The 15,962-nt window shown below is 38.1% G+C and overlaps 1 non-coding gene across 1 annotated transcript; it reads left to right on the top strand.

Annotated features, from left to right (window-relative positions):
* The first annotated feature begins 5,487 nt into the window (after positions 1–5,487).
* On the top strand, positions 5,488–5,549 carry LOC112625588. Its single transcript, XR_003119672.1, has one exon. It is a non-coding gene; the product is annotated as a U7 small nuclear RNA (small nuclear RNA).
* The last annotated feature ends 10,413 nt before the right edge of the window (positions 5,550–15,962 follow it).

The raw sequence follows: 15,962 nt of genomic DNA, 5'->3' as shown, positions 1-15,962 counted from the left end.
CAGGCTGGTCTTGACCTCCTGGGATCAAATGATCCACCAGCCTCAGCCTCTCAAACTGCTAGGATTACAGGTACGAAGCAATGCTCCCGCCCCCAACCTATCTCTTCCTTTTTAATTCTTACCATTCTTACTTCTTTGTTTTGCCCTATTATAATGTCTGGGATGTTAAGACAATATTGAATAGAAATGTTGAGTGTAGGCATTATTATTTGCTACTTAAATGAGAATACTTCTAGAAGCTTAACATTAAGTATGATGTTTGCTACAAATTTCTAAACATGTATTTTCACATCAAAATCTACTTTGTCAGAAATTAAAATTAAACTGTATAAAGCTTCACTTTATTCTTGCTTTGTAAAGCATTTTTATCATGCATTAGTGTTAAATGTTATTTATTTCTTTTGAATTAATTAATATAATATGCATTACATTACTATATTCTGCCAATGTTATATCTTCCTTCCTCTCAGCCACAATATGTTTTTAATACATTTTAATTTGCCAATTTTTAATTTATATATTTTTACATCTATATTGTTAAATGATATTGGTTAATAAGTTATTTTATTGTACTGATCTTATCGTGTACTTTGTTGTCTTTATCAAGGTTATATTTACCTTGTCTCTTTTTCAATTCTCTAGAGTAGTCTATTAAAAGTGAGAATTATTGTTATATGAAAGCCTGGTAAAGCTCATTTATAAAACAATGCAAATGAACCCGTGGAGATTCTTAGTTGCTATTAGTTTATTCATTTTTTTCTATTCTTCAGTTAGATTTGGTCACTGACAATAATATTAACAAAATAACAGAAAATATTTATGAAGCACTTAATGTTTGTCTGGTGGTGTTCTATGCATGTTACAACCATTCTTATTTTTATCTTTATATCAACTCTATAAGATGTTATGATTACCCACATTTTCCAAATGGAAAAGTTGAGAATTTAATTAATTTGCTCCAGATCACACCACGAGTAAGGAGTAAGCTGAGATTCAGGCCCAGGAAATATGACACAGAAGCTATACTTTTAATCATTATACTATGCTGCTTCTAAAGAAAAACAATAACAAACATTTTTTTCTAGAAAATTATTTCTTTCTCTAAGTATTCTAATTTACTGAAATAAGGTTGTTCATGATATTTTCTTACGAGTTTTAAGGCTCAAATGCATTTGCACTTGCCCCACTTCCATTCCTAATCTTGTTGATTTGTGTCTTTTTTTTAGATCAGTATTGATTGAAGTTTGTGGATTTTATTCATCTTTTTAAACAACCAGCTTCTGGGTTTGCTCATACTTGGTATTCTTTGCTTTCCAGTTTATTAAAATATGCTCTTATCTTTACTATTTCCTTCCCTCAACTTTCTTTCATTTATTATGTGGTTCTCTTTGTAGCATCTTAAATGGAAAGTTTAACTCCTTTATTTTTTTATTCTTATTTTTAAATAAATGTCCTTAAAGCTGTATATTAATTACAAATATGGATTAAACTGGGTCACAAATGTTTTGATATGTAGCTTTATTGTCATTAACTGTAATTATTTCCTAATATCTATTTTACTTCCTTCCTTAATCAATAAGTATACGACTAAGTTAGTAAATTTATGTGGGTTGTGGGAGATACTTTTTACTATTGTTTTCTAGTGATCAGAGAAGGTAGCATACTAGCCTTTCTTGAAATTATGTTGTGACTGGTATTTTTAAGTAGTATATAATCAATTTTTTATAAATGCTCCATTTGTACTTGAAAAAATATGTATTCCCTGTTGTGAGACATTTTAATATATTTATTACATCAAGCCTATTAATTGTACCTTTTTTTTTTTCAGACAGGGTCTCACTCTGTTGCCCAGGCTGGAGTGCAGTGGCACAATCATGGCTCACTGCGGCCTCGAACTCCCAGGCCCAAAAGATCCTCCTACCTCAGCCCTCCAAGTAGCTGGGACTTCAGGCGTATGCCACCATGCTTGGATAATTTTCATAATTTTTGTAGAGACAGGGTTTCCCCATGTTGCCCAGTCTGGTTTCAAACCCCTGGGCTCAAGCAATCTGCTCACCTCAGCCTCCTAAAGTGCTGGGATTACAGGTGTGAGCAACTGTGCCTGGTCATAATTGTACATTCTTGTACAAACCTTTTTTGTAGACATGTGTTTTCATTTCCTTTGGGTAAATACCTAAGAGTATAATTTCTGTGTCATAGGATATTTGTGTGTTTAGCTTTATAATAAACCGCCATTAGTTTTCCAATGTGGCTGCACCATTTTGTATTCCCAAAAGCAATGTGTGAGATTTCTTGCACCATATCCTCATCAATACCACTTATTGTGAATCTTTTTACTTTTAGTTAGTTGCAGTTCATTGAATTTTTTTTCTAACTAATGATAAGGAACATCTTTTCATATGCTTATTGGTCATTTGTATATCTTTTTAAATATCTGTTGGAGTCTTTTGCCTTTTTTTGTTTTTGTTTTTGTTTTGTTTTTTTGAGACAGAGTTTCACTCTTATTGCCCAGGCTGGAGTGCAGTGGCACGATCTTGGCTCACTGCAACCTCCATCTACCAGGTTCAAGCAATTCTCCTGCCTCAGCCTCCCTAAGTAGCCAGAATTACAGGTACCCACCACCAGGCCCAGCTAATTTTTTTGTATTTTTAGTAGAGATGGGGTTTCACCATTTTGGCCAGGCTGGTCTTGAACTCTTGACCTCAGGTGATCCACCCGCTTTGGCCTCACAAAGTGCTAGGATTGCAGGCATGAGCCACAGAGCCCGGCCTTGCCCATTTTTTAATTGGGTTATAGATTGTATTGTAAGAGACCTTCATACATTCAGCACAGATGTTCTTTTCTCCCAGTGTGTGGTGGCATTTTGATTGTCTTAATGATATCTTTTGATGACCAAAAGTTTTTAGGTTTTATATAATATCGTTTATAAGTGTTGATAAATCTTCGTCTACCCGTAGCTTGCAAATTTTTCTTCTAGAAATTTTATAGTTTTAATTTTTACATGTATATCAGATTAATTTTGAATTAATTTTGTGGTGAGGCAGTTAATTATAGGAAGTCCTCCTAGTGTCTCTCTACAACGTGCAGCATGGGGAATCTAATTTCCTTGAACTCTGAGCTATCTCACAAACAAAGTATGCAGAAAATAACTTCTTACACAGACATAGATCAGAAACATCAAAACTATAATATTAGATAATGCAGTTACCATAACTGCTGCATTTTCTTCCTAACATCACACTCAAATCTTGCTCTCTCAAAACCCCATTCAAATGCTACCTCTCCCACGAATGTTCTTCCTGAATGGATTAGAGAAGGAATGATACCTTCCTCTAAACTCCCAACACAGTTCATGCCTGTGTTTCTTCAGGAGCATAGCTCTTCCTGCCACATAGCAGAGTTATTTGTTATTTGTCTCATTTTGCCTACAGACGAAAAGCTCCTTGAGGGCAGTTCCCTTGTCTTATTTACTTTGTAATCTTGAGATCCTGGAAGAGGATGTGTTCTGTACATTTTTTGTGAGATGCATGGATATACTGGCAATTGATATTCTGTGGATGACAACAGCTGGTATTCTCTTGTTGGAAAACAAATCTTCATTTCATTCTGGATTTCACCACTCAACTTTACTGATATAACTGAATAAGAAAATAATTTAGTTTATCAAACACAAAGATAACATCTGAATATTTACAGTGAGCCGCTCATAGGTAATATTTAGGAACAAAAAGAAAATGGCCATATGGCCATGTGAACTAGGAGTCAGCTTTTATAACACGTGAAGCTTTTATCTCCCTCTCACAAACATCCCATTGGTAATCATTGTAGTTAACAAGCACTAGTCTTAAAAATCATTTATTAGCAACCAAACAGTGTTTAAGTGTTCTATGCATACTATCTCTCCTTCAATCCTTATAGCAATCTGGTAAAGTAAATAGGATCATATCATAATCCCCATTTACTTCTGAGAAAAATTAACGCTTAAAGAGATTAAATAATACACCCACAGTCACAGAGCCAGTTAGTGGTAGAGTCTGGATTTAAACTCAAGTCATCTAATTCCAGAGTCTGTGCTCTTAACCACTACCCAAGAGGGCCTCCCATTATTGTCATGAAGCTAGCTGCCTGGCAAGCATGCCTGCTAAAATTAAGCCTGCAGAGCAATTATTCCATTATTTTAGTTTAATCACACATAAGATTTTAAATATCTGGTACACATATTTGGGCTTCTACAAATAGTTTCTTCTTAAAATTTAATTCTTCAAAATTAAACTGATTGAAGTATACTTCAGTTATGTTACCTTCTCTAGTGAAAAAAATAGCAAAAATTTTGTATGAAACAATCCTGTAATGTAACATTTTTTGTGTGTATTTAATTCTGAACTCTACTCCTTCCCTAAAACAATCCTGACACTTTTGTGGTATAAATTTCCCTTAAAGTTTGCCTTATCATGGGCTACACAGAGTTAGAGACTATTTTTCTTTGTGATTTTCAGACAGAAGGTATAACTCAGAGTGCAGAAGGTAGGGAGGTTGCTATCTCAAACTGCAGGGTGAAGGGAGCCATCAAATATGTGTTTATTAGAAAAACTCTCTACTATCTTATTCCTGGAGTCTGTGGATCCAATGGAGAGAAATAAGAGAAAGATAATTTCAAATTCGATATCCCAAGTTTGATAGATCTTTTTTCTTATTGAAAAAACAAACAAACAAACAAAAACCAACAAAAAAAATAACCCGATGCTTTACATGACTTATTGTTAAGGGCATTTGAATCATTTGGGAAAGTGTACACAACTATAATTCAACAGTAGTTATATCTGAGTATATCACACCCACACACAAAATCCATCCGAAGGAGAATGCAATTGCCTGTAATATGTATCTACTCTGTCAAGAGTTCTGGTGCTCCAATATGTCTCATTGCACATTTATGCCTTTTGCAATCAATGGGTTGCCTGTAATTATTGATTTTGATATAGTATATTCAGGTGATGGGAGAATTGCCCAAATCCAATGCATGACTTTATGAAGGTGTTAAACCATGAGAATAATACGTTTGTAGCTGCAACCAGTGGGGGCTATGAGAAGGGTTTAAAAGCCTGTCATATTTCACAAGACTCAACTTGCTACACAAGACATAAGAGATTTGTTTACAGATTTCAATGGGAATTTCTCCACAAGTCTGGTGAAACATGTAGTGTGTAGTTACACGGCAGCCCTAAATGTCAGGTGAGAGAAAATTTAATTATAACAGATGGCATTAACTATATAAAATTCAGGGGCTCTAGTTTATATATGAGTAAGCATGGAAGAATTGAGTGTTTGCCTGTATTGCCCCAGAACATGACTAGACTGTGTGAGATTATTGTAACTGGTTTCTAATCTAGGGATAGGTTAGCGATTTAGAAGGTTATAGGTAATGACACCTTCTCAGTAGTTAACTAATAATATTCCTTCTGAATGCTTTTCATAATGGATGTCCCTAAATGTTACAGCTCTTATAGAATTTTTCTAGTAGATTTTCTGGTTTTTATTGGGAAACCACACCCACTTCCCAACCAACCTCCCGAAAAAAAAGAAAAAAGAAAGAAAAAAAAAAAACAGGAAAAGAAAAAGGTATCCCTAGATAACACTGGTTTTTCATCTTTTTTTTCCTACTAAGCTAAATAGTTACTAACCTGAGTTTGTTCGTTACTGGCCCCACCATTCATCCCAGACCATTAACCATATTTGGGTTCATGTTGACTAGCCTAATACCACCATTGTGAATAGAAAATAAGCAATATAAGGAGAAAAGAGAAAAAAAAAATTTTTCTAAAAGTCTACAGGTTTTAAATCCAAATTTCTGAAAATTTGCAATAAGTTTTATTTTTAAGCAATTAAAGTAATACATGCTTATTATAGGCAAACTGGAAGCTAATTTAAAAAATTAAAAGAATATAAAAATCACACATAACTCCACCATCCAAAATAGATACTCTAATATTTTAGTATATTTCCTTCTGCTTAATTTTAATAATTTTACATGGTCAAAATTACATAGGTTATAATGTTATGTCATTTAAAATTGTGACATATAAGCCAAACATTTTATGAATATAACTTATAATTAAAAGCTATTATTTTATTCTATGAATAGACTGTAATTTTCCAAATCATATTCCTTTATGGAGGATACTAATTTTTTTTCAGATTACTTTTAGTATTATCGAGTTATCAGAACATCAGGGAAAAATATTATTTTTTATTAATTTGCAAGGAGGAGTGAGAATATAATACAATTTTAGACACACAAAAAGAATGACTCATGTTTGAACAAAACATTTAAAAAGTCCTTTGGTTTAAAAACTAAGGCAGGTCCAGAGCAAAGTTTAGAATGGGATGTCAAAATTAAGGAATCTAAACAGCTCTGCAAAATAAAGTGAAAATGCATTTCCTCTAAAGGAAAGGGTTTTGAAATAAAAAATGATTTGGAGCAGCTCTCTGGGTCCTCAGAGAAAAGTGTTGAGGCTGGAGGAAGGAATCCAGGAGGGCTAAGTTGCTAGGACCCAAGGAAGAAAGGACAGGAAAGGAGGCTTTGAAAGAAGAGACCAGGGCCCAGCAACATGGCTGCTGTGCAGAGCCCAAGGAGAGACTCAGCCAGGAAACAACTTCTGGATGGCCAACAAACTCTAACAGCATGGATGTGGCCCGTGCATTTTTAAGTAATTTTCTATTTTGCATTGTAAATCTTTCCACCACTCTAAATTCTAAATGCTGGAGAAATGACGGAAAAGGCATAAAAAGGAACCAGCAAAGCTTACATGACATACAAAGGCAGAGATGAGATGTCATAGGGATTAAAGAAAGGCCTGCTACAGGGCTTTAGAGCAAGTTATAGCAGAGACAAGGTAGTATAAGTATCTCTTGTCCCCACCTAATTCCCCTATTTAGGCATTTTGAAAAGTCACTGGGACTCTCTGCAGTTAATGTGGGTGAGAGCTTGGCTTATTTAACTAGCATATTAAAACTATCTGGGTAATCCCAGATAGTTGAAGGACCTGGCGATCTTTGGGTTACATGAAAATCAACATACCAGCTTTTTTATTCTGTATCTGGTATTTTTTCTTATGATATATTCTAAAAAGAGAAATGACCAATTCAAGAGCTACGTTGTTAAGATTCTTACAGCATATTACCAAGCTACTTTCTTGCTTACACCAGTTTATAATCCCACAGTCACTGGACAAGAATGCCTAAAGATACTGAATATTTTAACTAAAATATGAAAGAATGATGTTGTTGCCAATGACATCAAGATGGGTCTAGAGATTTTCTAGGTGTTTACACTCTCATTTAAGACTGACAAGTTGGGCCGGGCGTGGTGGCTGAAGCCTGTAATCCCAGCACTTTGGGAGGCCCAGACGGGCGGATCACGAGGTCAGGAGATCGAGACCATCCAGGATAACACGGTGAAACCCCGTCTCTACTAAAAAAAAATACAAAAAACTAGCTGGGCGAGGTGGTGGGCGCCTGTAGTCCCAGCTACTCGGGAAGCTGAGGCAGGAGAATGGCGTGAACCCAGGAGGTGGAGCTTGCAGTGAGCTGAGATCAGCCACTGCACTCCAGCCTGGGCGACAGAGCGAGATTCCATCTCAAAAAAAAAAAAAAAGACTGACAAGTTGCTAAATCAGACATTAATAAGATGTGATTCTTTCTTCATTGAGGGCCTCAGTATCTCATGAAAGAGTGAAATATCCATCACCTTAAATTAATAGTGATGAGAAAAAAGGTCTGTTTTTAACCAAAATTGGCCAGTGATGCTTTTAGCTTACCCACAGTTCACACCTCTGGTTTTACTTTAAAAGTGAGTAAAGAAAATGTAAATTGTGATTCTTGATTTTTGCAATTCACTACAGTATGTCTTCTCCTTCCCCAGGCTCTATTTCCAGAAAAAAAAAATCTGACAGCTGAACATTCTTAAGAAATCACATAATTAAAGAAGGCAAATACAACACTTTGATTATGAGGCACAAATTTACCCACAAATGAATGCTTTAAAAAATAATACACTGGCTTGCTATTTTCTTCATGGGTGTAAACATCAGTGATATTCTGCTAACTGCTTTTTGAAAACATACATGACAGAAAAAGCAATGGTAGCAGGACCCTGGCATTTCCACAAAAGAGTAAGATTTATCTACTCTTTTTAATCAACACTGTTCTTTTCACCAAGCCCAAATCCACATATTCTAAAGCCTACTATTTTCTCTGGTAGTTTAAAAGGTAATAAATATCTGTTTGGTCAGCCTGGTGACAGGGTGCAGGTTGCAGCTCAGACCAGGAGAGGTTTTCCTAACATTTTATTGAGAAGGTTCTGTTTCTACTAAACACTCTTACTTGGAATAGCTTTTACAGAAAAAAAAAAAAAAAAAAGAAAAAAAGAAAGTTTTTTAAATGCAATATCTAAATAGAAGGGGAAAATAACAAGAAAACAGTATTATTTTTGGAAATAAACTTTTATTTTGGTCAAAATCTGTATGGCAATACAAGATAATGTAAACAGTTTTGTTTTAGCAGGAACAATTGTCAAAAGTCTAGCAACTTTGAACATTCATAAATCATTTCAGTTCCCTGAGGCTTTTATAAGTTTTGATTCTTCAAAGATAAGAAAGATCTGGCTCAACTCTAGAGACATTTGGTGTTTTGTATTTTGTTTTGTGTCTGAATGATAGATGTGTGAACAGGGGTGGTTACTACGAGTCCCTAATCATGTATTTGGACACATGAATGGGATTTAACAAACTGTCTCACACAGGATCAGCAAATTCCCATGATACCAATCTAGTAATCAAGTTTCTCAGAACCCCAGCTCACAGCTGTCCCCTGCCCCACCTCTGCATGTATAGAAACTGAGGTTACTACATAAAAGAAAGGGCACATCTTAATGTACTCTCCAAATCTCTTTGGGGGCTTTATTAAAACCAATAATTAGGCCCTAAATAATTTTATATATTGGGCCAGGCACAGTGGCTTATGCCTGTAATCCCAGCACTTTTGGAGGCTGAGGCCGGCGGATCACAAGGTCGAGTTCCAGACCATCCTGGCCAATATGGTGAAACCCGATCTCTTCTAAGAATACAAAAATTAGGTGGGTGTGGTGGTGCACACCTGCAATCCCAGCTACTCTGGAGGCTGAGGCAAGAGAACTGCTTGAACCCAGGAGGCCGAGGTTGCAGTGAGCCAAGATCACACCACTGCACTCCAGCCTGGGTGACAGAGCGAGACTTCATCTTGAAAATAATAATAATTGTAGATCTATGGATTTTTATGTCTTAATATACCTCCTCCTTCCACCCACCACTTCCAACTATCCTTCAACTTCTTAGTTGCTTTGATGTTCAGACCCTCAAATGTCATTTATGCAAGTGAAGTCGGGCTTCTTCATTTAAAGACATACGTTCTTATTAACCTGTTTAAAGTCAGAAAGTAGACGGATCTCCAGGTTATGTTGGAGATCTCCAAGCTATCATTTTCTTTTTGCATTTGCAGAGTATGAATCAGGGAATATATGTCCAAAACATGTCTGTGTGGAAACAGTTTGCACTCTTAGCTTTTCGTTATGGCTTTGTACAAAACTTAATAAAGAGAGCTACTCTTGTGCAATTTAACTCTCCAGCTCACCCACCAAAGTTGACTGCTAGGTTTTTTATGTCACTACATCCAATTGTCCTCACATCATCCTCTTAATCCAGCTTTACAGTATATTTCTGGAAAAGATGAGGACATCCATATTTCTAAAGCCAGAAAAGTTGTGCACAGGAGAGAAGGAGATAGAAGAATTATAATTTTTTGCTACATTTTTCCCAGAAATACTTCAAACAGATACTATCTTATTCTTTTATTTGCATATTGTCTGTTCTAAATAATTCAATGTTTTACCTGTGGTGACCTGCCCTTGTTGAAAGTCTTCATCGAGGTATTCAAACTGATAAGAGTAATTCCTTTAAGTTCCTTTGACATTTTTGCTTTGGGAGGAGGGAATGGTAGCCATAAGGGGTTAAAGTAACAGGCAATGACCTAGAAAGATAGGTTATTCAGAGTAACTGCCAGCCTTAGAAATGTGTGGGCCTTAGAAATGTGTGGTACAGGTGCCAGTACAGTAAATACACTTGGCATGTATTCTTCTATCTGACTCTCAGATGACCTTTAGCACAATACTAGAGGTGCCAAGGAAATAATAAAAGTGTCAGGAGGGGACCAACACACACCCAGCAACAACACAGCAGCCTATGAGTCAATGAAGCCTGTTTGATCAGGTCTTTAATGAGAATTCCTACAAGCACCACTATTTCCATCTCAGAGTCTGGGAAGTAAGCAGGGGTTTATTAGCACAACCAACTCCCCCTCTCATCTTCTGGAATCAAATGGAAATAATTAGAGATATCATAGATTAAAAGCCAAGTGCATAAAAACGTGATAGTTTATGTCATTGTATTAGTCCATTTTTCATGCTGCTGATAAAGACATACCCAAGACAGGGAAGAAAAAGAGGTTTAATTGGACTCACGGTTCCAAAGGGCTGGGGAAGCCTCACAATCATGGTGAAAGGCAAGGAGGAGCAAGTCATGTCTTTCATGGATGGGGCAGGCAAGGAGAAGAGAGAGCTTGTGCAGGGAAACTCCCCTTTTGAAAACCACCAGATCTTATGAGACTCATTTGCTATCACAAGAAAAGTTCAGGAAAGACCTGCCCCATGATTCAGTTACCTCCCACTGGGTCCCCTCCCACAGCACATGGGAATTCAAGATGAGATTTGGGTGTGGGCACAGCCAAACCACATCATTCTGCTTGTGGCCCCTCCCAAATCTCATGTCCTCACATTTCAAAACCAATGGTGCCTTCCCAACAATTGCCCAAAGTCCTAACTCATTTCAGCATTAACTCAAATGTCCACAGTCCAAAGTCTCACCTGAAACAAGGCAAGTTCCTTCTGCCTGTGAGCCTGTAAAATCAAAAGCAAATTAGTTACTTCCTAGATACAATGAGGGTATAGGCATTGGGTAAATGCAGCCATTCCAAATGGGAGGAATTGGCCAAAATAAAGAGGCTAGTCTGAAATTTAGCAGAACAGTCAAATCTTAAGGCTCCAAAATGATTTCCTTTGACTCCATGTCTCACATCCAGGTCATGCTGATGCAAGAGGTGGTCTCCCACCGCCTTGGGCAGTTCTGCCCCTGAGGCTTTGCAGGGTATAATCAAAAGCAAGTTGCTGCTTTCATGGGCTGGCACTGAGTGTCTGAGTGTCTGCAGATTTTCCAGGCATATGGTACAAGCTGTCAGTGGATCTACCATTCTGGGTTCTAGAGGATGGTGGCCCTCTTTCACAGCTCCACTAGACAACGCCTCAGTAGGGACTCTGTGGGGGCTCTGATTCCACATTTCTCTTTATCACTGCCTTAGCAGAGATTCTCCATGAGGGTCCTGCCGCTGCAGTAAACTTCTGCCTCGGCATCCAGGCGTTTCCAAATCCTCTGAAATCGAGGCAGAGGTTCCCAAACCACAATTCTTGACTCCTCTGCATTTGCAGGCTCAACACCAGATGGAAGCTGCCAAGTCTTGGGGCTTGTACCCTCTGAAGCCATGGCTCGAGCTATACACTGGCCCCTTTCAGCCATGGCTGGAGCAGCTGGGACTCAGGACACTAAGTCCCTAGACTGCACACAGCACGAGGACCCTGGGCCCATGAAACCATTGTTCTTACTAGGCCTCCAAGTCCATGATGGAAGGGGCTGCTGTGAAGACCTCTGACATGCCCTGGAGATATTTTCCCCATTGTCTTGGGGATTAGCATTCAACTCATTACTTATGCAAATTTCTACAGCTGGTTTGAATTTCTCCTCAGAAAAAGGGATTTTCTTTTCTACCACATTGTCAGGCTGCAAATTTTCCAGCTCTTATGCTCTGTTTCCTCTACAAAACGGAATGCCTTTAACAGCACCCAAGTCATCTCTTGAATGTTTTGCTACTTAGAAATTTCTTCCACCAGATACCCTAAATCATCTCCCTCAAGTTCAAAATGTCAGAAATCTCTAGGGCAGGGGCAAAATGCCACCAGTCTCTTTGCCTAAACATAACAAGAGTTCCTTTGCTCTAGTTCCCAACAAGTTCTTCATCTCCATCTGAGACCACCTCAACCTGGACCTTATTGTTCATATTACTATCAGCATTTCTCTCAAGGCCATTCAACAAGTCTCTATGAAGTTCCAAACTTTCCCACATTTTCCTATCTTCTTTTGAGCCCTCCAAAATGTTCCAGCCTCTCTCTACCTGTTACCCAGTGCCAAAGATGCTTCCACATTTTCAGGTATCTTTTTAGCAATACACCACTCTGCTGGTACCAATTTACTGTGTTAACCTGTTTTCATGCTGCTGATAAAGACGTACCCAAGACTGGGAAGAAAAAGAAGTTTAATGGACTTACACTTCCACATGGCTAGGGAGGACTCACAATCATGGTGGAAGGCAAAGAGAAGAGAGAGTTTGCCAGGGAAACGCCCATTATTAAAACCATCAGATCTCCTGAGACTCATTCACTATCACAAGAGCAGCACAGAAAAGACATGCCCCCATGATTCGATTACCTCCCACTGGGTCCGCCCCACAACACATGTGAATTCAAGATGAGATTTGGGTGGGGACACAGCCAAACCATATCAGTGATCTTCAGATACTGCATCCCGTCGGTATCCCAGAACTGTTACCTAAATACATACTAAATATTTGGGCAGTACAGAGCAAATGATCTTGGAAACAATTACTCTGTAGATAAGACAGGCCTTACTAGACAGACCACACTGATGGGACAACCCGTCTATAAACACAAACAGGTCCAAAGTCATAGTTGATACTGCTTTTGTTTCTTCTAGAGATGGAGCCTTTATAAAATTTAGACAGGTGAAATGTTAACATACTGATTCACATCAAGAAAGCCAGTGTAGGAATATCTCATCTCCACCTACACATGTGCACACACACACACACACACATACACCACACATCATTTTTATTTTACACTTCTCTCAAGAGAGTGGTGACAAACTGTCATTTTTATCAAAGTCCCTGTTCAATCAACATATAGAGCTTTCCAAAGGTATTGAAAGGTTACGTGTTCTGTAGTTGTTGTTTTACACATATTTACATCAACCACAGCAAGACCATTTGCATTCCCCTTGAGAGACAAGAATTGCAGTGTGCCCTGGTTCATGTTTAGTACCTCTTCTGGCAGCGTTTCTATTTCAGTGATACCTGGAACCATCAGCTGAGAGGCTCCTGGAAGCCAAGATCTTGCTTTTAGCCTGTAATTCATTTTCATTTCCTTTCATTTTACTTAAATGTGCTTAAACTGTTGAACAGAACATACTATTACCTGTAAAAAAAACCTGAGGGCCTTTAACCCAGAACTCTCTAATTTATTTTTCCCTACCACCAGAGAGGAAAAATAGAAATGCAAAAATGAAAAATATCGTTATATTAGCTCACACGACCTTGCAAAGGTTTTCATTTGTTTGTTTAAGAAGAGGCCTGAGCAGAAAATCTCAACATACTACCTAAGTTACATCAAATCTCTGCTTCTGAAACTGACAACAGATCTAACCTGCCAGAGGGAAGAAATAACAGGAGCTGGCACCAGGAAATGGATTTTTCATTCTTACTTGGGGTGAGGTGGGGCGGGGAATAAAACACCTAAGCAGTTCATCATCTTACATTTGAACTTTCCAGCAAATTATAAACCCACAAGTTTAGTGTTCAAGATAGCAAAATTGGCATGCACGCACAAAAGGAAACCCAAATAATTATCGATGCAGAATAGAAGGTCTTTTCCATGACTAAAATAAATCAGACTCACCATTCTTCATGGCTGTTCAGTGCTCTTGAGACTGGAACTGTATTTCCTAGGAAGATGAATCAGAATCGTAGAAATGCAGAGCTAAAAGGGAACTTAGAGGGCAGCTAGTTCCTTCCTCTACAGCTGTTCAGCAATGGAGTCTGCACTCGACTTCACAGGTCCTGATTTCTTGTCAAGCACTCTCATCAAGGTGCCTTTCTTTCAATTACATATTCATATTTTTTTGTCTTGTTTTGTTTTAAAAGCCAGTGTGTCCCTTCTTTATTTCTTGACCCTACTTCCTGTTACTGAATACCATAACTCTTTACCTAGATGAAATTATCATGGATGTGTTTAAGTCTTCATACGGTAATGTCAAAAACAGTCAAGACCTTAGCATCTTCAACAAATTATAGCATAGTTCAAGTCTGGTTCATTCACAAGGAATCTGGCTGAGCGTCATAATTGTCTATTTGTTACCCTGGTGCAGGACTGCTTCTCCAGGCAACAATTTTGCCAAAGCAATAAGATTTGGGTATTGAGGGGGAGAAAGAGCTTTACCGTTGTTTTCCTTCTTTGAGCCATGCTTTGCAATCTTTGGTTTCTTCATCTCTTGTTGGAGTGAGTAACATCTAAATTTGGGTACTTCCTTTATCAAGTTTCCTGCCCACGTGTCTGTCAGGACACAGAGTTCCACAGCATGCATCAATGGCCATCATCAACAAGGGTCCACCTGACATGCTCATTCAACATGGAAGTCCTCAAGAATGCAAGGCCACAGTGCATCCATAGTTCAGTCAGTTCCTATGATAACTAAAGGAATCAAAATATATTTGAGAACTTGAATGTTCCTAAGCATACCACAATCAGAAATAAATTTAGCACAGTAAGAAAAGAACACAAAATAACAAGGGTTTATTTGTGGTACATAGTTATATCTCTGCTGTTTTAAAATTTGCTTGTGAAACAATGCAGAATCTTTTATCCTCTCTTTCATATTCAAAATATTTTATCTATGCATTCCCATCTTAAACATGCCCTGATAAATCTTCTTTTTGATATTTTTTTCTTGTTCTTTCTGTCTCTCTTGGTCTTAGCTTTCTCATACGCTTCTTCTCTCATTGCTGGTCTATATGCAAAAGTTCTCTGCCATAAGGCACTGGAATGGTTTATGAATTCCACTCCCTGAGTAATGCCTGTGGGTCAAGCTTCCAAGACCCCAAACAGGCAACCAAACAAGACAGATGATGAGACTTGGGAATATCTTCCCCAACATGGATGACACTCTCAACTCCCAACAGTGTCAGACAGTTACAAGGAAACGCTTCACTTCCCTCAGTTTCTCCTGATGTCATTTTTGTAGACTAGTGAGATTTTCAGCTTTAGAAACGTGTGTGACCCAAAGAAAAACTGGGCCTACATTCAATTGCATATCCCTCTCTTTTCCTGATCCTGCATCTGCCCTGACAGCCTCGCAACCATCCCTACTCCCTCTGTCCAATGGAGTCTGGGCATTGCAACCTGGGGCCAAGCCCGGTTCTGTGCAGCTGGTCCCTCAGTGCCCCTGTTCTTGTCCTCAGAGAAGGGAGGCACAGAATTCTCTAGAGTCAGGTTTCCTTTTACTTAACTGCAGGAATAACTCTCATCCTAACCCAGAGCAGAAGATTCAGAAAAGTCTTTGGCTCTCCCAAAGGCAAATAGAGCATTTATAAAACATTCCTCTCAGTCAGTGTGAGCATCCTAGGCTACCCCAGGCCACATTTCTTCAGCTACTGTCACTCTGTGCCCATGGTTGCTTGTTTTTGTTAAGGAAAAGCAATGAAGGAAGGAAGAGAAATGGCAGAATCAGAAATCTGCCAAGGAATGAAGACACTGCTTAGAATTTCTTAATAAGGATAAATTAATGAAAGCAATTTACTGAGTGTTTTCTGTGTGTCACCATTGATGAAGTTTTATGGGTATGATATCATAATTTGGCTGTCTTTGACCTGCCCCTCCTGGCCATTCTAAATTCTGCAGACATTATGCAGATATCTTGCCAGCTAAGAGAGCTGAATGCCAAAGGCCTGCTTTATTTGGGCAGAAATCAAAA

The sequence above is a fragment of the Theropithecus gelada genome, chromosome 5 (assembly GCF_003255815.1).
Source record: "Theropithecus gelada isolate Dixy chromosome 5, Tgel_1.0, whole genome shotgun sequence".
Lineage (NCBI taxonomy): Eukaryota > Metazoa > Chordata > Mammalia > Primates > Cercopithecidae > Theropithecus > Theropithecus gelada.
The sequence above is the reverse complement of the archived record's forward strand: the minus strand, read 5'-3'. Positions and strand labels throughout refer to the sequence as shown.